The following is a 25,329-nucleotide window of genomic DNA, read 5'->3' on the forward strand; positions in this document are numbered from 1 at the left end:
CCACCTTGTTGGTTTTGTTGCCCAGCCCCCTCTCTGTGCTTGGAGGCAGGGGCTGGAGCTGTGTGAGGGGAAGGATACCCCTCCCCCCCCCCAGAGAACTTTGTTTGAACTCTTGTTTTGAATTGAGGTAATAATGCTATGTGCTTTGTGTTTGTTTGGGGCCCAGTGGCCACTTTGGTAACTTTGGTTCTGTACCTTGAAAATGTGACCTAAGAGATGTTTAATACTAATTCAAAAGTAAACTGTCTATGCTATGGGCATGAAAGATCTTGGGGCCGAATGTAATGCGAATGTAAATTTTAAAGATCTTCCCTGCCCCTAGGCTAAAGTGCATCTGAAGCCTGGGGTGGGAGGCTTGTTTTTCAGTAGATAATTTTTGATTGGCCAGTGAGTCAATAAGGTTGTTACATTCTCTGAGCCAGGAGAAGGCTATATAAGCCCTGATGTGTAGCTTTGTTTTGGGACTCACTTTGAGAAGTGTTCTGTGATTTGATCTGAATTATGGGAAGCCATTGTTGAGAGTCCCCCGGCTTTGAAAAACCCAGATGTGGAAACCCAGATGTTGACTGGGTATGGATGTAATGGTTGGACAGTTTGGAAATCTGTCTACTTGATCTGTTTCTGTCTTGATAATTCTGCCTGTATGCTTTGAAGTTCGGGGTGCTGACCTTTTTCCCCTGAACAAGGTAAATGATATATGTCTGACTGATTAAAGTAAGCTTGTTAACCCATTTTGAGTTGCTTTCCTTTAACAAAGCAGATCCAAGAACCTGTATGGGCGGCAAACCCTGAGGACGCGCTTGGGGTGCTTGCTGCTACAAGGTGAAAGTGCACTATTTGTACTAGGACAGCATTTTCTGAGTTACCGCATTGTGGTCTGGAAGTCATCCCAGGGACAGCATTCTAACATCATTCAAAAGCTACTTGCTTTATACTGATTCTTTTCAGTCTGGAGCCAGTAAAAATGCACTAGCTCTCTCTCCACCTTTGTGAACATCTCCCCCTGTGGGGACCATTGAGCCATCTTCGAAGGCTAGCAGATCGTTAAGCTTCTCTTTAAAGTCTGTGAGTAGCCTTTTCATGAGAGCCATTTACTCTTTATTGAATAACTCTCTGTAGTAATTAGACTCCCCCTCACCCAGGGTGAGTAGCAGGCATATAAAATTGAGGGTTAAGCCACAAAATATAGTAGGAAAAAAATTAAAGGAATTGATGCCATCACAAAAAAAGGAGAAAAAGGGAACAGAGAACAAATGTAACTCATCATCATATAGAGGGCCAATCCTAAGCAAAATTGCAAGGTAGAAAATCTTTTCTTCATCTTCAACTATGGTATTCTTTAACCTTTTCTCTCCTTCAGGCATCCACTACAACTTAATGGTTTATTCTCTCTCCTCTACCTCTAAGCCCTAACCAAAACCAGATGTATAAGAGCTTCAAAATTAGCTCTCTGATCTCTTCATACTCTTTCATGTTTAAGTGACTGGTAGCAGCTTAAATGTCCTTCCCAGGGATATTTAGGTAACCTAGGACTCCAGGAAGTTTTTACAATGAAATATAGCAAGGATATCCCAGGTTTAATATGCCCTGGGTCTCATTAATAGTGTAATGAAAATAGAACCAAGGTGACAGGAAGTCTTAATTATGAAACTTTTAAAAATCAGAGAAAAGAGGTGACTGAGGAAGAACATTTTGATTTCCTAGGTCTCCTTCATGCCTCTAAAATTCTACCAGAGAGATAGGCAGTTATCTTCACTGTCAGCAAGGTCAGCTGAATAGTCTTGCTTCTTATACGATTGTGTCAGGTTTCAAGGTGGAGTTACTGCACTGGAACTGATAGACTGTGGAAAGATGAATATATAATGCATGTTTGGACACTTTCTCTAGAAAGTTTCAGTATGAAGGAATAAGAGGAACCAAAGAATTTGAGAAAAATGGATGGACTATGGGAAAACATGAACTGACACAAGAACAAAAAAGGATCAGGAAATGTATTTTTAAAGAAGGAAGAAAGAAAAATTCAGTGTGGCTGGATTTCAGATTGCAGAAGAGTGAATAATGCACAATGTTGCTACAAAAGTATTTTGAGACCAGGATTCCTGTGGATTTACAAACCAAATAGAAGGGTTTACATTGTATTCTAGATCAACTAAGATGTCACTGATGGTGGATGAGTAATGTAGTAACATGGACAGATCTGTACTTCAGGAAAATTGCTTTGGCAATAGTGTGTAGAACAAACTGAAGTGCTGAGACACCAGAGGCAAGGAGGCCAATTAGAGGCTGTTGCAGTAATTTAATTGAGAGGTGATGAGGGCCTGAACTAAGGTGGCAATAGTGAGTGAGTGGAAGGGGTCAGGTGCGAAAGATGTGAAGATATAAAGAGCATGATTAGATGATGGGGTGAGAGATAGTGAGGAATCCAGGATAATTACAAAGATTACAAACTCAAAACTATTAAATGTGGAGGTGCCTTAAGAAGAAATAATGAAGTCTGGAAAAGAGGAAAGTTTAGGGCGAAAGATAATGAACTTAGGAAATATGAAAGATATACTTTTATTGGGAAAGGACATTCACTAGGTGATGAAAATTTTTCAGCCACAGCAACACATGTTGGGTGGTACAGTACATAAGAGTGCAGAACATGTAGTCAGGAAACCCTCAGCTCAAACCCTCCTTTTAACATTAACAAATTATGTGATCCTGGACAAGTTATTTAAACTCTTTCATCCTTAGTTTTCTCATCTGTAAATGTGGATAACAATGGCACCTATACACAGGATTGTTGTGGAGGTTAAATGAAATATGTGTAAAGAACTTTAACAATCCTAAAAGGACATAACATGATAATTCTTTTATTATTCTGAAAAAAATTAAAGTTACTAACTCAAAAAAACATAATACCATAAAAAGTGCTTAAATAAAGCTTAGATCTGACCATATCATGCCCCCTCCCACTCAGTAAACTCTATCTTGTTACAAACCTATTGCATCTATTATCAGTTATATTTTTTTCTGAACTTAAAACTCTTCACAGCATAGCTTTCTTTGTTTCTCATCTTCTAAAAGATTTCTACCCTCTGATCATTCTATAGTTCAATTTTGTTGATCCTTACATATAATACTCCATCCTTCTCTATGCCTTGCAAGGCTCTGCCTCAAAATAAAAAATATGCTTCCATATCACCTCTTAAAATTCTTGAATCCCTCCAAGACTAGGTTAAAGGCATGACCACTGAGTCCTGGAAATACAATAGGAAATAGACAGTCTTTGTGCCCCCCCCACCAATAGCTTAAAATCTAATGAGAAAAGACCACACACAAAAGGAAAATTAAAAGGGTTAGAGGAGAAGATGGAAGGGACCTTGAAAGGAGATGTATTGGAGAAGTTCAAAGGAGAATATTTAGCATCTTCCATACTAAAGGAGAAGAGGACTAAGAATACAGTATTCCAAAAGGCAAAGGAGCTAGGATTAAAGCTAAGAATAACTTACCCAGAAAAATTGAGTATAATCCATAGGCAGGAAAATGGATATTTAATGAAATAGAGGACTTTTAGGTATTGCTGATGTAAAGATCAGAGCTGAGTAGAAAATTTGACAGTCAAAAACAAGGCTCAAGAGAAACATATAAAGGTAAATATGAAAGAGAAATTATAAGGAATTCAATAAAGTGTAATGGTAATGTAAAAGGAAAGATCTTTCCCATTGCTTAATGGGCCCATATGACCTACTTAGGTCACATGGAATCCTAAGACACATGAATTTGAGTCATATAAAGCCCATGGTAGGAGGAGCTTGCTGAACAGGTGGAGCAGGAAGGGGGGAGCAGTAAGGGTGGAAGAGAGCTGAGAGGAAGTTGGTCAGAGAAGTGAGAGCTAAGGGAGAGAGAGGAAGCAAGCAGCCAGTTATGAGTGTTCATTTGTGGAAAGGCCTTAGCAGGGGCAAGTTTGAGGATGGCGGTACCCCTTTGCATTCATTGTGTATAGATTTCATTGTTGTTATGATAGATGTGGCTTTCTGGTATTGGGATTTGGCTTTCTGGTGTTCTAAAAAAATGTTTTGGTTAAGTCTTTCATGTGGAGAGTCTGTTATATTTTGTGATTCAGAATTATGCCAACATGTTCATAACTCCATAGATACTGTGAATATTGCATTGGCACTATTTAAGCTTAAACTGTTTACATGTCTTTATGATAAGATGATACATATAACTCCTAAGAATTTATCATTATTATAAGGGCAGTTAAAATGAGTCTACATAGAAGAGGACTCATGTGTGAGTCAGTTATGTTGGGATGTTTTCAAAAATAAATTTATGGGGTAAAAAGAGAAAAAGTCTTGGGAAAAGGGGCAAGGGAGAAGAAATTTTTGGAAAATTTGTCTCATGTAAAAATGGTACACAAGGAAAAACTTTTATGATAGAGTAGAAGGTGGAATCCAACAGTATGTTGTTTACAGGAAACAATCCTGAAACAAAAGATGCACACAGAATTAAAATAAGGGAATGGAGAGGAATTCATTAAGTTTCAGCTGAAGTGAAAAAGGCAGTGGCAGGAATCATGAAGTCAGACAAAGTGAAAGCAAATTTTGATCTAATTAAAAGAGATAAACATAGAAACTACATTTTTCTAAAAAGTACCATAGATAATGAAGTACTATCAATAGTAAACATATATGCAACAAATGGTAAAGCATCTAAATTCTTAAAGAAGAAGTTGAATGGGTTACAGTAGGGAATAAACAGTAAAATTGCAGTAGTTGGGGACCTCAACTTAGCACTCTCATAAGTAGACAATTATAAGAATAAAATAAATAAGGAAGAAATAGAAATGATAAATAAATTTTTAGAAATGTCTTAAGTGACAGACATCTGGAGAAAGTGAAATGGGAATGTAAAGGAGTGTATCTAATTTTCAGCTGTATAAGAGAACTTCAACAAATTGACCATATATTAGGGCATAAAAATATCACAGATTCAGAAAAACAGAAATACTAAATTCACACTTTTCAGATAAGGCAACAAAAATTACATTCAACAAATGGTTGTAGAAGCACAGATTAAAATTAACTGGCAATTAAATAATTTATTCCTAAAGAATGAGTCAAAGAATAATTCATAGAAACAATCAACAATCTCATTAAAGAGAATGACAATGACATGACAGTATAATACATTTTGAGGGATACAGCCAAAGCAATGCTTAGTAAGAATTCTATAATCCCTAAATATGTACATCAGTAAAAGAGAGAAAGAACAGACCAATGTATTTGACAATTAAACTGAAATAAAACTTGTAAAAGAACAAATTAAAATTATCCAATTATACACCAAAATAGAAATCCTGAAAATCAAAGGAGAGATCAATGAAATTGAAAATTAGAAAAAAAAATTGAACTAATAAATAAAATTGGGAACTTGTTTGTTAGAAAGTCAATAAAATAGATAAACCATTGATTGATTTCTTTCAAAAATAAAACTAAAAAATAGGAAAACCAAATTACCAGGATCAAAAAATGAATTACAAATCTACTACCAATGAAAATGAAATTAAAACAATTGTTAGGAAATATTTTTCTCAATTATATGCCAACAAAACTATCAAAGTAAAATGAATGAATATTTTTAAAAAATTTAATTGCCCAAATGTTAAAAGATGAAATGGAATACTTAAATAATCCTATCTTATAAAAAGTAATTGACCAATCATAAAGGAGCTATCTAAGGAAAAATCCCCAAGATCAAATGGATTCACAGTGAATTCTGCCAAACATGTAAAGAACAATTAATTCCAATACTACATAAATTATTTTTAGAAAATAGGAAAAGGAGTACTACCAAATTCCTTCTATAATACAAACATTTGCTAATACTTAAACCAGGGAAAGCAAACATAGTAAAAGAAGACTATACTCCAATTTTCCCAATTAATATTGGTGCAAAATTTGAAAATGAAATTATCAGCAAGGAGATTACAACAATATATCATAAAGATTATCCACTATGACTAGGTGGAATTTATTCCAGGAGTGCTAGGCTTATTCAGTGTTAGGAAAACTATAAGCATGGTTAACTATGTCAATAACAAAAATAAAACAAATATGATTTTATCAATAGATGCTGAAAAAACTTTTGAAAAATACAACATTAATTCCCATTAAAAACACTACAATGCATAGGAAACAATGGAACCTTTCTGTAATGGCAAGCATAGAAATAGTTCACATATTGTTTTAGCTATTGAATGAATTGTTTCAGTTCAAGTTTTTTTTAGCCTTGTATCAAGACTGTTAAGAAACAGAATGTGTGAACCCCACAACTTATGAACCCTAGAACTCATGAACTCTTGCAACAGGAAGGGGAGGAGCTAATGACCATGTCTAAGGAGAGGCCCAGGCTATTGTAGCGGCAAGCACCCCAGCATCCCCAGGGTGTCTGCCAACACAGGTTCTTGGATCTGCTTTGATAAAGGAAAGCAACTCAAAATGGGTTAACAAGCTTACTTTAATCAGTCAAATATGTATTGTTTACCTAGTTCAGGGGAAAGAGGTCAGCACCCCGAACTTGTAAATAAACAGATAGAATTATCAAGACAGAGAAACAGATCAAGTAGACAGTTTTCCAAACTGCCCAACCATTACATCCATACCAAACAACATCTGGGTTTCAAAGCTGGGGGGCACTGGACATCGGCTTCCCAGAGTTTCTTCTGATCAAATCACAGAACACTTCTCAAAGTGAGCCCCAAAACAAAGCCACACATCAGGGCTTATATAGCCTTCTCCTGGCTCAGAGAATGTAACAACCTTATTGACCCACTGGCCAATCAAAAAGTATCTACTAAAAAACAAGCTTCCCACCCCAGGCTCCAGGTGCACTTTAGCCTAGGGGCAGGGAAGATCTTTAAAATTTACATTCCCATTCAGCTATAGAGATAGCAGAACTGAAAAGAAGATTCTTGTTGTGGCAGAGTCAAGGAGGAGAAAACTTGTGGTATTCCAGCACTCTGTTTGTCTGCTCTGTCTGTGTTGATGTTTGTTTGTGATACTTTGTATAAAAGGCCTGGCACTTTATTGGAAGCCCCGAAAGAGGATTTTCTGGTTGTCTGTTTACAGAAGTCCTGGAGGAGGGTTTTGGAGATCCTGGGACCTTACTGATGATTTGTGCTGACCTCTTGGACCTTGTTTGTTGGTCTGAGTTGATTTCTATGTTGATGATTTGTGTTGAGTTCTCAGACCTTGTTGGTGTGTCTGAGTTGATTTCATAGGAAGATAGTGAATCGATGGTGCCAGCAATGTGCATGAATATTATTGTGGCTCTTTCAAGCTTTGTCTTCCCAGAAACAGGAACTGTGAAGGACTTGAGGTAGACTGGACACTGTTGACTTCAATATGGAATGGGAATGGGATGAAGAACTGGATAAGGAGCTGACAAGGAAATGGGAGCTGCCTGCCTTTGAACCCAGGTGACAGTTGGAGCTGGGACTATGAAAGAGGGACCATGAAAGCTGAGAGCCAGCCTCAAGTCAAGCTGAAAGAAGACTTTACTTGGATGCTGTGTACTGACTGAGAAGAGTATGATTTACTGTGACCTAGGGGTGGAGAACTTTAACTTTAGTACTTTGTAATTGAATTAAGGATTTTGTGATTGACTAAATGAATGTACTTTGTTGAAAACTATGTGACCACTTTGGTGAAAACTATGTGGGCATTTTAGTGATAAGGTGTTGAGTTGTGGTATGATGAATGCTGTATTTTGATTTTCTGTGATAAGTAGTAAGATTGTGAATGCTGTGTTTTGATTTTATATGAATGTTTTGCTCTGATTTGTTACTGAATAAATAGAGGGCTCACAATACTATGTAATCAGAACCTTGAAAGCTCTTCACAGCAGCAGTCCTCTGGAAAGTTGCTTGTGTATAGCTTTACACTTTCTTAAAATGATATGTAATATTTAATATAAAACCAGGAGCAATCTTTAATGGAGAAAAACTAGAAGCCTTCCCAGTAATATCAGGGATGAAGCAAGGATCTATATTATTTCCACTATGATTCAATATTTTACTAGAAATGCTAGCTATAGTAAGCAATAAGACAAAAAAAATCGAAGGAATAAAAATAGGAAAGATGAAACAAAATCAACACTTCACTCTTTGCAGATGATATGATGGCATCACTTAGAGAACCCTAGAGAATCAACTAAAAAACCAGTTGGAACAATTAAAAACTTTAGCAAATTTTTACAATATAAAATAAACCCAAATAAATCATCAGCATTTGTATAAATTACCAAGAAAGCCCTGCAGCATGTGTAGCAGCAAGCACCTTAGCATCCGCAGGATGGCTGCCAAAACAGGTTCTTAGATCTGCTTTTCTAAAGGAAAGCAACTCAAGTAGTGGGGTGGGAATTTATAGCAAATTTTGATGATAAAGTCATCATTTCTCAAATATATAGGGAACTGGGCCAAAGTTTTCTAAGAGTCATTTTCCAGTTTATAAATGTTCAAAGGATCTGAACAGGTAGTTTTCAGATGAAAAAATCAAAGCTATCTATAATCATATGAAAAAAATGCTGTCAGTCACAATTGATTGGAGAAATTCAAATGAAAACAACTCAGAGCTACCACTTCACCCCTATACAAATGGCTAACATGACAGAAAATGAAAATGAGATGCTGGAAGGGGTATGGAAAAAGATAGATATACTAGTACACTGTAGGTGGAGTTTTGAACTGGTCTAGGGGGTCTGGAGAACAATTTGGACTTCTGGCAATAGATTTTAGAAGTGTTCATGTTCATTGATCAAGCAATACCCTTTAGTAGGTCTTTATCCCAAAGAGCTAAAAGAAAAATGAGAAGGACCCATAAATACAAAAATGTTTGTGGTAGCTCTTTTTATAGAGGCAAAAATTGGAAATTGAGGGGATGCCCATGAGTTTGGGAATGGCTAGTATATGATTGTGATGGAATACTATTGTGCTATAATAAATGATAAGGGAGACAATATCAGGGGAAAAAAATGGGAACAGTTAGATGCATTGATGCAAAGCAAAATGAGCACAACCAGGAGAAAATTGTCCATGGAAAGGACAAGATTGTAATGAAGGTCATCTGTGAAAGACTTAGTTCAATACAAAGTTCAAGACAATTCCAAAAGATTCATGATAAACAATGTTACCTACTTCTAGGAATAAAACTGATGAACTCTGGGTGCAAATTTAAGCATACTTTTAGCATTTACTTTATTTGTCTAGGTTTTTTTTTTCCTCAACATGGCCAATATGGAAATATGTTTTGCCTGGCTTCCCATGTACAATGGATATCATATTGCTTGCCCTTTCAATGGATGGCAGTGTGGAGTAAGGGAAATCATTTGAAAATCAGTTTTAAAAAAATGAATATTAAAATATATTAATGGGGAGGGGAAGGAAATAGGCATCTTACAATTGGTAGAAGTCACTTGGAAGAAATTCTTTTTTAGAAAAAAGTCACAGAAAATGAAATTTTATAATTAACAAAGAAAAAAGTTGTAATGGATGAGAGGAAGAGGCATTTTTACTTGATTACCTGACTGAGAGGGAAAAAACAGAAATAACTAAATAAATAGGATTAAAGGCAGAACTAATAAGTTAGGCAAAACTATAAAACTAGTGAGAGTGGGAAGAAGAGGTATGCTTGAGGGTAGTGGGAGAGAGCTGATGAGAATAAGGTTGCGTAAGCTAAAATAACTGAAGAGAAAAAGTATTTTGTTTAGAAATTATTTTTATATGGAATGGTTCTCTGAGAAGGAGAAGGAGGGAATCCTGGGGCAAATTATGATGATATAAAACCAAACCAAGAAGAAGATATCAATAAATACTTTTTTAAAAAGACAATTCAACTGTCATCTTCTGCAGGAGGCCTTTACAATTTGCCAGTTACTTAGGCTTTCCTTTCTAAAGCTATTTTATACCTACTTCATACATATGTCTTATATATCTATTCATATGAATTTTGTCTTCGATGCTTGACTATAAAATCTTTGAGGGTAGGGAATATTTTGCCTTCATTATCAATTATGTGTACCTCTTTTAAATGATAGTTAATGAGATTCACTAAAATGGGAAAATCCTTCTATGATCACAGAAAGTATGAGAATCAAGTTTCTGATTTTTATTTGACTCTTCCAAACTGCTGCCTTGTTATATGGACTTGACAAAACTAATCTCTTTGCTCAAGGTAATCTATCTCACAATCAGTTTTATTCCAGATTCTCTTCTTAACCCTTTGCAATTTGGTTTCTGACTCATTAGACAATTGCCAAATGTGATGCCTTTTGTTTTCAATTCATATTCTTCATGAATTCTCTATGTGATTTGAAATAATTAAGCATCATCTCTTCCTAGAAAATTATTTCACTCAATTTTCATGACTATTTCTCCCCGATCTCATTTTATGTATATGACTACTCACTCTGAGTTTCCTTTGCAGAATTATGATCCTTATCTCACCCACTATGTGAATCAAGGCTGTCTCTTGAATGTTCTTTGATCTCTGCAAAATACTCATTCTTTCTCAGTGATCTGATTGTTTTCCATCAGTTTGACATCTACTTAAATACAAATCCTAAATCTATATATCCAACCTGCTATTGAACTCCAGGCCTCCATTATCAGTTGACTAATGGATCTTTTCAACTGTACGTCATACAGTAATTTCGCGTTCAACAAGATCAAAATGGAACTCTGGATTTTCTTAAATATGTTTTCTGCAGTCCAACTTCTGTATTTCTGTCGAGGGTAGTACCACCTTTCCATTTACCCAAGTTCACAACTTGAAAAAGTTCATCTTTTTTATTTCTGATGTTGTGAAGTCAGTTTAAACTGACTCCTGAGAGTCAAATGTTATTTTTTTAGCATAGCCATTTACACTTTGGAAAAAATATAAATGCTACACAAAAGGGGCTTAATTATTATTATTTTGTGGTTGATTACTTAGATTCAAGAAAATGTAGGAGAGGAAAAGATAATCATGGACATTAAAATTAAAAATATATTATGCTTAATTTTTTTTTTCTGGAGAGCATGTTGTTAAGCATTTTCTAGAATACCTCACCTCTCCTATCCAGTCAGTTGCCAAGTCTGCATTTCCACTCCCACAATGTTTCTTTCCCCTCTTATCCTTATCACCCTAGTTTAGACCTCTATCATCTCTTTCCTGTAGGTTCCCAATTGACCTCTCTTCTCTTTAATTCATCTGCTACTTAATGTTCCTGAAGAACATAAGTAAATAGGAAAAAAATCACTGCCCCTTACTACCTCTAGAAAAAGAAATAAGACAAAACACAAACTCAGTCAGCCAATAAGCATTATTAAGTACCTCCTATGTGCCAGGCATTGCTAAGCACTGGAGATTTTTTTTAAAAAGAGCAAAAAGTAGTCGCTGACCTCACAAGCTCACAATCTAAAGAAGACAACAAGCAAACAAGTATGTGCTATATACAGGAAAAAAAGGAAATAATTAAGAGAAGGTACCAGATTTAAGAGATGTGGGGAAAGTCTTTTCATAGGAGACAGAGTTTTGCTTGGGTCGTGAAGGAAGCCAACCAAGCAAGCCAATATGCAGAGATGAAGAGGAAGAATATTCTACCAACAAGAGACAGTCAGAGAAAATGTCTGGAGTCAAAAGACGGCATGCCTTATTCATTGAACACAAAGGAGTCCAGTGTCTCAGGATCAAAGAGAATGTGTGTAGTAGGTTAAGGTGTAAGAAGACTGGAAAAATAGTAGAGGGCTAGGTTATGAATAACTTTGAACACCAAATAGAGGATTTTGTATTTGATCATACAAGTGAAAAGGAGTCGCTGAAGTTTAATGAGTAGGGAGGTGTGACGTGATCGGACCTGCACTTTATGTAAAACACTTTAGTGGTAGACTGGAGAATTGTTACATATGGGAAGAGAGTTGAGGCAGGCAGACAAATCAGTAGGCTATAGTCCAGGTGTGACATGATTAAGACCTGTTCCATAGGGCTATCAGTGACATAGAAGGGAAGGGAGCCTTATTTGAGAGATATTGCAAAGGTGAGATTCCTTAAAGGTGAGACTTTTAAAACCCTCCGCCCTTTGGCTTCAGTTTATCATTCTGTGCTTCTCATACATTATTCTCCTTCCCCTGGTCTTTGCCTGGCCTCTGGCCTTCCACTATTGCTTTTTCTCTTAACTATCTAAATTGTATATATACATAAGTATTTATATTTTGTTCTTCCCATATACACATTAGGATATTAGTTCATTGAGAACAGGGACTGTTCTTTATCATTTGTGTTTTGCATATCACCTTGCACACAGCAAACATCAAATAAACACATGTTGATTGTCCGACTTCAAATGTTCCAGTCACTAGTCTTAATTTTCTTTATATATGATCTCCCAACTCCATGCTTTTGTACAGGCTGAATTTCATCTTACAATTCATTTTCTTCTCATCTCTACTTCAAGGATTCCTGAATATCATTCAAAGCTGAGCTTAACTCTTTTGGAAACTGATCCAAAATTTTCCTCCAGTGGCTAGTTTTCCCTTCACTCCCTATTACTTTAAATGAACTTGGATGTCTATTTGATCCCATATATTTATGTGAACATGTTATGCCTTGTCCTCTCCAGTGGAATTTATGTAAGCTTCTGAGGGCAGGGGTTTCTTCCTTCTTGCCTTTGTATCACCAGTACCTAGCACCTTTAATGCCTGAAATATAGTAGGTCCTCAATAATGTTTTGTGGCATTGAGTTGAACTAAATTTACAGCTTTCCATGATGGGGAAGTTCAATTATTATTAGACAAGCAACTCTACATAATTAGCATTCCTTCACTGCAAAGCTCAGTAATAGCAATGAAAGGAAAAATAATTTTGTTCTCTATGACTTATAGTGGGGGAAAGAAAAAAAAATGGGATAAATAACTTGGTTGCTATCTGGAAAATCTCCAATTTGTCTAATCTACAAACCCTTTGTAAGCATCCCAGGGTGCAAATTAAGTGAGTGAAAATCCCAAGATAATGTTTAGTGACAACTTTCCTTCCTCAATTCCCTACTCCTATGATGTCCCAAGTTTCCATTTAATGGATCTTTATCTATGAAAAAGAATGGGAAAATGATGAAAGAAAAGTATAAATAAAAGATGTATAAAGACAACCTTTTGAAAAGAAAATATCAGACATAATAGGGAAAGAACTTAACAAGACAAAAATTTCATCAAGGGAAGGGGGAATGACATTTTATATTGGAAATCCAAACAACAGAGACACCAGCTCTGGGAACAATGGGAAGTTCATTATTTCAAAAGTGCTTTTAAAATGAAAATATGAACTGAAAAAGCCTTTTTTTTAAGTTGGGGGAATGTTCTTCCTTTATTAAATTTGATACAATGATCACCAATATTATGAGAAATTTTTCCCAAACTGCAAATAATTCAATGATAGAAGAAAACAGAATCTGAAACCTCAAAAGTGAAACAATCACAGAAAAAAAGATGACTTTTTTTTCCCCATCTCATAAAATAGTAAGACAGGGAAATCTTATATGTGATGCCCAGGGGGAAAAATGATACATGAAGATTCAATTTATGAAAATGCAGGAGCAAAGGCAATAATATATATATGAAAATGCTTTGAGGTCTTCAGAAGGAAGACAGTGTGTAAACCCAAGGTGGTATTATTATGAAGTATCAATAACATAGTCCTTGCTTTTCTCCTCAAATGATCTAAACTATATGAGAAAGTTTACTAAAAGTACACAGAGCCTCTATCACATTTAAAATTCCATAAAAGGTCTTCCTAGTTTTATGGTAGTATGAATTTTACATTCACTGTAAAATAAAAATGTATTAAAATGCAGTGGAAAAATCCACATACGTTGATGCAGTCAAGAGTTAGCCTCTAATAGCACACAGTGATAACTATTTTATCCAACAACTGAAAAACCAGAAATGTTTATTAACTAGCATTTTCCTTCTCATATAGTACAATAGTCATGCATTTTAAATCCAATTCAGGAATGCTACCCCCTTTGGCATACATTCCTTGATTCTCAAGGCTGATGATGATTCCATTTGGAGCTCAAATAACATTGCATTTTGCAACGATTTCACATACTGATATATAATATTGTATCTTATGCTTATCTTTGCACTACTTTCCTCACTAACTATAAGCTGTATGAAAGCATGGAATTTTCATATTTAAACTCTTCATTTCTTTCAGTGCCTAGCATTGTGCTTTAAACACAGAGACTTATTTTAAAAATTATGTTCAACCAATGAATGGAGAGAAGGATAGATGGCTACAATGGTGAGGAACCTATTTTCTTTTTTTTTTTAGTTGTAAGAGAAAGACTTTTTTTATAGAGCATGGTTTAGATGAACTCAGATTATTTTGTCATTCATAATTCTTTGAAAAATAACTTCTTTATGTATGCATAAATGGCAGTTTTAGTTTAACAAATATTAGATTAACTGGGATGAACCATTTTCTGAAAAATTCAAGATTTTGCTATAATTTAGAGATAGCAATACTTCACAAATTCAAGGATCTGTAATGTCACCTGCTTGTGTAGTCTTCTCTACTAAAGCAAATTTCAACTCCTTGATCCTTGAACAGATATCTACTTTGACCACAATTTTGCTCCCAGATTAGGGGTAGGGCAGTGGGCAGGTGTTATGCTTTTGATAAAATTGATGATACTTCTATAGATTATAATCATAAACTCCAATGGAAAAACTATCTTTTGATCTGATAGGAATAACATTTGATGCAAAATATTTATTAACTCAAGAAAGAATTTAAAAATGATAATCATGGAAAAATAGGAAAAAGGTAACTTTTTTAAGTTAGTCATTCAATTAATAAACATTCATGAATGCTAGTATGACCCAGGCAATGCGCTGGGTGCTAGAGATGTAAATGTGAAAAAGACAATCCCTGACTTGCAAGGAGTTTAAAATCTAATGGGAGAAGACAACATACAAAAGGAAGCTGGAAAGGGTTGGGGGAGGGGAAGGTAGGGAATTTACCTGGCAAGGGGATATGTTGAAGATGTTCAAATGAGTACAACTAGATGGAAAATGAAGAGGTTGCTGGTCTAGCCACCCCCTCCTCTTAAAATATGACCTTTTGGGGGCGGCCAGGTAGCACAGCGAGTAAGAGCACCAGCTCCAGTGTTGAGAAGACCTGGAGATCGAATCCCGGGCTCAGACGCTTAGCACCCACCCAGAAACACCTGGCCGTGTAACCTTGAGCAAGTTACTTAACCCCAATTGCTTAAAAAAAAAAAAATATGACCTTTTTAGCATTGAGAGGAGGGAGGGAAGGAGAAAGGCGGAGATAGAGAGAGAAAGAGACAGATAGACACACACACAGACAGACACACAGAAAGAGACAGAGACACAGAGACAGAAAGAGGAGAGAAAGAGGTAGGGGGGAGAAGATATCTGGAAGTTAATCAGTGTCTTGTTTATGAAATTTGACTTTGTTTGGAAGAGGAGAAGAAAAAGGAAGAAAACAAGCAAGAGGAGGATGAGGAGGGGAGGAGGACAAGGAGAAAGAAAAAGAAGAGGAGGAGAAAAACTAAGAAATAGTTATTCAGTTATTTCAGTTTTGTCTGACCCCATTTGGAGTTTTCTTGGCAAACATACTGGAGGGGTTTGACTTGCCCAGGATCACACAGCTAAGTGTCTGAGCCTGAATTTAAACTCAGGTTTTCCTGACTCCAGGTCCAATGCTCTACCCCATTGAGCTACCAGCTGCCTCTAAGGAATAGTAAAAAAAAAAAAAAAAAAGTAAAAGCACTGACGCAAATTCACTTATCTTCTGATTCACAAAAATGTGGTTTATTCACTTAGTGTGTCCTATAGAATCACAGAATATAATGAAAACAAGGAATCTTAAAGATTGTCTAGTGAATTGAAAATTTTACAGTTAAAGTAACAGGGAAAATATCACTTCAATGAAATAACTTATCTGAGAGACCTTATAGATCTTTAATCAAATGAAATCAAGTGTATAAAGCATGTTTTAAATGGGAAAGAACCAGGGAGATTTCGGCTAACAATCTCATTATTATTATGATTATAGTGATTATTAATTACAATTTATACCAAATCTCACCCATTATTATACGTTTGTTCATTATAACTATCACACTTTTGATTCTGAGCTCCTTTTAAATCACAGGATCATTATGTGGCAGCTAAGAGATCTAATCTAATTCCTTCATTTTATAGGTAAAGAAACTAAGGCACAGCAAGTAAATTACTTGCCCAAAGTAAGCCAGGTAATAAAAGCAGATCTTGGATTATCTGACTCCTTGAACTCTTAAGATAGTCAAGTTAATATTCAGAGTGCGTAATAAATTTGTATTTTTCAACACAGGAGGAGTTAGTAAAATTCATGACTATTCCTTATATAAATTTGTCAAAAACTCAGTTTACTTTTAAAATGATATATTTTTATATGAAGAAAGGTGAAATCTCTGCCCGACTTTTTATATATTTGTACAATTTTTTCAGATGTATAAAAAAATACAGATAGGGGAAAAATAGAAAAATAAATTAGGTAAGGTGGCCTATGGCAAACTCAGAGCATTTCATCAAGCTGACTGACTTTAGATGCCATAAAACTATACCTCTGAGCTCATACCCCTCTTATCTCCTTCCCTGTATTTCAAAGTGTTTGTTCTCACAAGCTTACAACTGCTAGGCTATAACCTACATGGGTCCAAAAGCCTTGAAATGCATTTTCATTTATATTACTCTGACCCCACATAGTTCTCACATGGGCATTTTATAGCATTTACATAAACTCAGTCTTGCATGCCCAGAATTTAGGAATGGAAAAAGCAATGTGTGATCAGAAAATTCTAGAATCTTAGATCTAGAAGGGTCCTTAGAAATCATCTCATCAGAAATATTCCTGAAGAAAGGTTCTTTTCTATAGAATGCTCAACAACTGGTCTTTCAGGCTCCATATAAAACTCATTAGTTCCCAAAGTAATAGAGTATTTTAGGATACTACCAGTGCTCATGGAATTAAAGACTTGCCTTGTTCTGTCTTCAGTTTGCCTTTGTACCTTTATCTCCCATATTTTCCATTGTGTTTTCTTCATTAGAAAGAGATGAATATTTCCCAAATAGTATGCCTCACTCCCACCTCTATGAACTTTCACAAGACAGCCCCATATGCCTAGAATCTACTAGTCTTTCTTCTCTTTCTCTCATTAGCCTCATCTTCTCTTCAAAGCTCTTCTCATGTTCCATTGCTCATGAGTTCTCAAAGCTTGATACTACAATCTTTGTATTCCATTTTTTGCTATTGAGGATTGTTATCCATAGATAACTTAGACCATAAATATTATGAAAAGGTTAGAAAGGTCTAATATGGGCTACTTAGGCCACTTGAGTGGCCGAAGACAAGACAATGAATCTCCCTGGGGCTCAATTATCTGATCTCAAATTATCTGATATCAAAATTGTTGTTGTCATTTCAGTCTTGTCTAACTCTTTGTGTCCCCATTTGGGTTTTCTTGGCAAAGATACTGGAGAGGTTGTAAAATTAGAAGGTTGATGTTTCTTCTAGCTCCACATCTATGCTGCTAAGCCTCTTAACATTTCTAAGCCCAACTTTTTTCATTTGTAAAAAGAAGGGTTTGGACTTGATCACCTCTAGGGTGTCTTCTAATTCTAGATTTATGATTCTTTGATGCTATAATCCACAGATGTGTTTGGATACCTGGTACTGAAGAGTTATCACAATGGGAGGAAGAAAAGGAGAGAAGAAGGGATTCTTGATGCATGGTTGTTCTGGTAATGGTTAACTCACTGACTCTGTAGTAAAATATAAAGGACCCAATATACTTTTAAATTTATTTTGCAATAGCATTTTGTCCATCACTTTCTCATGTCTAAACAATCAATAAAACAATAAATCAAGCCATGACTTACAGCATCCTTGACTTACTTGATTCATCTCTCTCTGATCCCTAGGAAACCTGGGTAATTCACTATCTGTAATCTCTGATTAGCTGCTCTCAAGTCATTACACTGGCACCTCAGATGAACTAAACCATTTAGCACTATTTTTTTTTTTGCACTGAGGGCCAATGTGACACTCAAAGACTAGATTTGAGAAAAAAAAATTTTTTCCACTCATGTAATAAGTGATACTGAGCATAATATCTTTCTGAGTCCAAAATTGTTGCTTAAAGCTGAAACTATCCCTTGTAAATTAAGCTTCCTAGCCTCCCAGTCTCTAGACCCTAATCTCTATGAAGTACCTAGTAATCCAGATCCAAATTTAAATCTAAGAAAATGAATTAATTTCCCCAAAATGATAATTTGTCAAATAATTTCATCACCTATCCTTACCTAGATTCCCAGTTCTTATTTTCTCAAATCTGTATCATCCAAGAAAAAATCACTCAGTCATGTAGACTGAAGGGAATATACTAAAAGAAAATTGAACACTAAAGATAATAACGTTAATCTCTAAAGAAGCTTAAGTAAACCATGGACTCTTGTGGTAAAGCTTGAATTTCCACTCCTCTAACCTCTATTTTATGTTCAATTATCGCTTTTCCAACATATATGGTAGTTTCTCACAGCCTTTTTGGAGATGAATACTTTGAAGCATTCTGGGTCCTAGAAACCAAATTTGTCTATGTAGCAGGAAAAAAAGGAAACCAGCACCTATTTAAGTGCCAGGTATTATGCTAAGCACTTTATAAATATAAAACTTTATAAATATTATCTCATTTGATCCTATGATAGATTTGTAAATTATGTGATACTATTAAACCCATTTTACAGATGAAAAAACTGAAACAGACAAAAGTTATATGACTTGCCCAGGGTCATGCAGCTGGGAAGTATCTAAGACCAGATTTAAACTCAATTCTTCTTGACTGAAGGCCCAGATTATTTTTTAAATACTTTTACAGATGGAAAAAATGTATTTAGTGCTCAGATCTCTATCCACTTCACCATCTAGCTACCTCTAGCAGAGGAAGGAGACCTAAAAAACCCTACAAGGAAAGAGGAGGGGGGAAGGCTATCACAGCTAACCCCAATCCAGTTGACATTGCCACCTGTCATTTCTGGTAGAAACATTGAAACATAACTCTCCATCTTGCAAAGGCTATACCCCAATACCTTGTTGCCTGCCAGGTAGAATTTAGTGATTTTGTGACTTGGCAGGGTATCTGGGGGGGAATTATCAGGAACCTTGTCCTACCCACTCTCTTCCATGCATTTTCTCAATGAAAAGATGCTCACCAAGAATGAGAGTTAGCCAACCACTCAAAGTAGCACATGCGACACCTTGAAAAAGTTGCAGAATTTAACATGTATCTCTGGTAGCTTTACAGAAGACACTTTCCTTCACTCACCTCTCCTCTCCTTCCACCTTTTTTTAGCTCAGCATTACCATTTCTCTTTGACGCTGAAGGATCCAGGAAAAAAAACACAGGAAAAAATATGCAAACAGCATGCATCACAAGGCTGTCTCAGCAAGGCTTTCTATAACTAGTTCACACCTGAAGGGCATTAAGTTGATCTGCTTGTTGGAACAACCTAATGTTTTCTATCTGGATTTTACAGCTTATTCTGGGCTGGACCTAGCTCAGTGCAGTCCTCTGGTAGTTTATGTTCAAAACTGAAACAAAATTTGACACAGATAAGTCGTTCAAAGGTAGCAAAAGGAGATTTACTTAGTCATAACAAGAAAAGAATATTAAATAAGGACATTATATTAACCACATCTTAAGGTGACTTAGCTGAAAAGGCTTTCTTTACTAAATTATCCACCTTTGTCCAAGCCAAGCTAAAAAATTAAGTTCTCTTGTGACAAGGTTGTACATTGGCCACTAAGTAGTGATATAAAAAGTCTGAACCTTTAGACTCTTGAATCAATCAATTCCTAATGATGGTTCAGTGAATTTAAGGAAGAAAAATTAAAAACAACAACAACTTGTGGAACTTTCCTGAAGGTATGGCATTAGAATGCTGCTCCTGTCAAACAGGCTCAACTTCCACATGTGGTAGATTTAAAGATCTCGGAGGGGATGCTTCTTTCTTTTCTTTTCACATAATAATCATTTACAGTTATGGATCCCTCCTTTCCTCTCCTTAGTGAACATCCCTTTAAAACAAAGAAAATAAAACATTTAAATAAAACCAGTAGACACAGCCTAAAGACTGGCAGTTTATGCAACACTGCATTTATATATGCTCTACATCTCCAATGGAAGGAGAGAAGCATGTAATGTTTCTCTTTTGAATTACTGAATTAGTTCTGGGTTTTGCCCAGAGACTAGGAGACACCCCAGAACTTCAACATCTGTCAGTGCCAGGGGACCTGGGCAGCCTTACCAGGGTAATCTTGCACATGTCCGACAACAAATGAAGAAGAGAAACACTGACTTTCTTGTTGTAAGAAACCTGAGCTACCAGGTTTAGTTCTCTCTTCTTGATTGACCTGGATAATACCCACCACATCTGTCCTTAGATTGATTAGAAGCAAATTGCGTCTGCCTCTGAACTGGACTGAGATCTACAAACGCCTACTTCCTGAGGGTAAAAAAGGTAAAGTACTTGTCCAGTGTTTGTAAATAGCAAAGCCAGCACTGAAACCCAGATCTCCCTCCTTTAAGTATAGTGTCACACATGGAGGGAACTTTCAGGTGAAAGTGTAATTGATGATGGAAGACACACAATTGCTATATAGTTGCCATATTTCCCCTCTGCACATGTTATGTGGACAAAAAGGCAGACATTTTCTTGAGAGACACTGTGGTGTAGTGGAAAGAGAACAGGCTTTGAAGTCAAGCACCCAGGGGTTCAAATCCTGCCTCTGCTACATCATAGTTGTGTGACCTTGGGCAAGTCACTTAACCTCTCTGGGCCTCCCTTTTCCTCACAAACACAAGTGCTTCCTTCTTTCTTTATTGGAGCTAATTCCTGTGATACCTTGATATTTGCTGTAGCCAAATCTGAAATTAGGAACCTAAAGTCTCTCTGAGTTGTAAATGAATTTTTCCCAAGTCTCTGGGGTTTTATTGTCACCACTCATATTTTCTACCTTGGACATAAAAAGATCCAGAGTGGGAGAAGGAGGGGACTTGGATTTTGCTGTGGGATATCTTGGCTCTTTTAAGCTAAGGTCTTTAACAGGTCTCAGTCTGACTGAGGCAATCCGAATTCCTACCTAAGGTAAGGTAAGAAATGAGGCAGAGAATGGCCTCTTTACTTAGTGAAAAAAAAAAATAGTCTGGGAGGGGAAGACTCCCCAGGGCTTCTGGCCAAAACAGAAACAACTGCTATTTACATTTTCTCTGAGCCATTTAGGACCCAAACAAAACCAAGTCTGGCTTGGAATAGATAAGACTAATATAAACTTTCCACATATTTCTTATTTTACCTCCATATATGTTTTCATGTAGTAATAAGAAGTTTATCCCACCACAACCTCCCTAACCTCCCCCCCCCCCCCCCCGTTTTTTTTTTCCTTAAGAAGGTCTGTAAGTTCTTTCCAGGAATCAAAGGAAAAAGCAAAGTGTGGTTACATCAAGAAACCAGAAGGGGGTGATAATCAGTTAGATTCTGGACCTTGTTGCTAGGGGGGTGGGGTGGAAAATGTGTTTGCTATTTACAGTTTGGAAGTGTTACAGTAATATGTTGAGATGTTGTAGTAATATTTTTATTTGTTTATTTTTAGTTTTCAACTTTCATTTCCAAAAGACTTTGAGTAACAAATTTTCTCCCCCTCTTTCCCCTACCCCCACCCCAAAAATAGCTAGCCTATGAATATACCTTACCCCAATTTGCTCTCTCTTATATCCTCCCCCATCCTCCCTCTAACTTTCTAGTAGGGCAAGATAGGTTTTATATATACCCTAGTGCCTGTATGTCTTATTTCCCAGTTACATGTAAAAAAAAAAAATTTACATTTGTTTTTAAAACTTTGATTTCCAGATTCTTTCCCTTCTTCCCTCCTTACCAACCCCCACTGGGAAGATAAGCAATTCAATATAGGTTGTACATGTGTAGTTACACAAAACGTTTCCATAATAGATATATTGTGAAAGACTAACTATATTTCCCTCCTTCCTATCCCGCCCCTCCCCCACTTATTCTATTTTCTCTTTTGACTTCGTCCCTTTTCAAAAGTTTTTGCTTCTAATTACCCTCTTCCCAAATCTGCCTTCCCTTCTATCATCCCCCCTCTTATCCCCTTCCCTCCTATTTTCCAGTAGGGTAAGATATCCAAGTGTGTATATTATTCCCTCCTTACGCCAAATTCAATGAGAGTAGGATTGACCCATTCCCTTTCACCTTCCTGTTCTTTCCCTCCATTGTAACAGTTTTCTCTTGTTTCTTTATATGAGATAATTTGCCCTATTCTGTCTCTCCCTTTCTCCTTCTCTCATTATATTCCTCTCTCACTTCTTAATTTTATTTTTTAGATATCATTCCTTCCTATTCAACTGATCCTGTGCCCTCTATGCATATATGTACTCATATATACACACATTCACATATATATTTATACACACATACACCCTCCTATATAAGCATATATGTATGTATACATATATATATTCCCTTCAACTATCTTCATACTGAGAAAAGTCTCATGAATTACAATTATCATTTTTTTATGTAGAATGTAAATAGTTCAACTTCAATAAGTTCCTTATGATTTATTTTCCCTGTTTATCTTCTCATGCTGCTCTTGCTTCTTGTATTTGAAAGTGTATATATATATATATGTACCCTTCAACTATCCTCATACTGAGAAAAGTCTCATGAATTACAATTATCATTTTTCCATGTAGAATGTAAATAGTTCAACTTTAATAAGTTCCTTATGATTTATTTTCCCTGTTTACCTTCTCATGCTTCTCTTGCTTCTTGTATTTGAAAGTCAAATTTTCTGTTTGGCTCTGGTTTTTTTCATCAAGGATGCTTTGAAAATCCTCTTTTTCATTGAATGATCATATTTTCCCCTGAAGCATTATATTCAATTTTGCCAAGTAGGTGATTATTGGTTTTAATCCTAGCTCCTTTCACCTCCAGAATATCATATTCCAAGCCCTTCAATCCCTTAGTTTAGAAGTTGCTAGATCTTGTGTTATCTTGATGGTGTTTCCACAGTACTCAAATTGCTTCTTCCTGGCTTCTTGTAATATTTTCTCTTTGACCTGGGAACTCTGGAATTTGGCCATAATATTCATAGGAGTTTACTTTTGGGGATCTTTTTCAAAAGGAGATTGGTGAATTCTTTCAATTTCTATTTTGTCCTCTTGTTCTAGACTATCAGGGCAATTTTCTTTGAGAATTTCTTGAAGGATGATTTCTAGGTTCTTTTTTTGATCATGGCTTTCAGGTCCATATAATTTCAGTCCAATAATTTTTATATGATCTCTCCTGGATCTATTTTCCAGGTCAGTGGTTTTTCCAATGAGATATTTCACTTTGCTTTCTATTTGTTCATTTGTTTGTATATGTTTTATAGTATCTTGATTTCTCATAAAGTCATTAGCTTCCATTTGCTCCAATCTAATTTTGAAGGAATTATTCTCTTCAGTGAGTTTTTTAAATAGATTTTTCATCTAGGCAATTAGGCTTTTTAAGGCATTCTTCTCCTTGTCTTTTTCAGGGTCTTTTGCCATTTGTGTTACTCTACTTTTTAAGGTGTTATTTTCTTCAGTGTGTTTTTGGGTCAGAGAATGTCAAAAACCCCTTGACCCACTGCCCAATCATAAAGTAACAAGGTGTGGGCATTCCTGAAAATCAAGCCTTCTGCCACAGGCTCCATGTGACCACATTCAGCCTCTTAGGGGGCAGAGTATATTTTCAAATCAGGGAATGTTCTCAGAGACTCTTAAGGCCATCAAAAGGCCAAGGGGAAGGGAAGATCACCAGATTCCCATTCCCATAATATTTGGCCCCAAGATCTTTCATGTCCATTATATAGGCAACTTACATTTGAATTAGCATTAACATCTCTTAAGTACAAAATCTTCACAGAATAGAGACATCACATTTGCAATATATATATATATATATATATATATATATATATATATATATATAACATAACAAGTCATTGCCAAAGTGACCCCAAGGCCTTAAACAAACACAAAGTACATAGCAGTATAATCCTCTCAATCCAAAACAAAAATGTCCAAATAAAGTTCTCTTGGGGGGAGGGGGGTGTCCTTCCCCTCATACTGCTCCAGCCTCTGCTTCCAAATCCTGAGGGGGGTCTGGGCAACAAAACCAACAGGATGGGGTCCTTGGGGGCCCATGACACAACTCTACCCACCATAGACACAAGTCCATCCTCCCCCTGGGTCCCAAGCTGTGGGATGCAGTAAGAAAACACATTCAGTGCTCCTGCCTAGTCACACAGTCCTAATCTTGCCCTGTGGCTGAATTCCTAACTCCTAGGTTCCTCCCCCTCCCACAGAATGCAGTGGCTCCTGACTTCTGCCACAGTCCTGATGCAGGCAGCTTACCATTCCTGCTCTTAGCTTAGCCAAGTCAGCATGCAGGCCATTCTGTGTTCCTGTTCCATGGCTCCCCAGAGTCACAGCTACCACAACTGGGACACAAACAATTATCCCAGCCCCCATGCTTTCCTTTTAGACTGCAGATTCTGTTTATGATGCCATTTGTAGCAGCAAGCACCCTAGCATACCCAGGATGGCTGCTAGCACAATTTCCTAGATCTGCTTTTCTAATCAAACATATATCATTTACCTAGTTCAGGGGAAAAAGTCAGCACCCTGAACTTCAGAGAATACAAACAGATCAGCAGACAGGCTTCCAGCTGCCTGACCATTACATCCATGCCTAGTCAGTTACCAGAGAGGGAAGCACCAACATCTGGGTTTTCAAAGCCAGGGGGCTCAACGGCTGCCCAGAGTCTTTTCTGGTCAAATCACACAACTCTTCTCAAAGTGAGCCCCAAAGCAAAACCTCACATTGGGGTGTATATATACATATACATATATATGTATATATATATATATATGTGTGTGTGTGTGTGTGTGTGTGTGTGTATATATATATATATATATATATATATATATATATATATATAAAACCTTCTCCTGGGTCAGAGAATGACACAATCCCCTTGACCCACTGGCCAATCACAAAGTAACAAGGTGTGGACATTCCTGAAAACCAAGCCTTCTGCCACAGGCTCCATGTGACCACATTCAGCCTATTACGGGGCAGAGTATATTTTCAAATCACTGGAAGTTCTCAGAGTCACTTAAACCTATCAAAGGGCCTAG

General features: G+C 36.4%; 1 long non-coding RNA gene across 1 annotated transcript in view; it reads right to left on the minus strand.

The window, feature by feature from the left end:
- Positions 1 to 297: 297 nt before the first annotated feature.
- LOC138171764 (uncharacterized) overlaps positions 298 to 25,329 on the minus strand; it is a 40,053-nt gene continuing 15,021 nt past the window's right edge. Inside the window, exon 2 of the long non-coding RNA XR_011170961.1 lies at positions 298 to 334. This is a non-coding gene — a long non-coding RNA (uncharacterized lncRNA). The remainder of the gene's footprint in view (positions 335 to 25,329) is intronic.

Source organism: Petaurus breviceps, unplaced genomic scaffold (assembly GCF_028583685.1).
Source record: "Petaurus breviceps papuanus isolate PSGF00001 unplaced genomic scaffold, PetGlider_PUasm1.0 47, whole genome shotgun sequence".
Classification (NCBI taxonomy): Eukaryota; Metazoa; Chordata; class Mammalia; order Diprotodontia; family Petauridae; genus Petaurus; species Petaurus breviceps.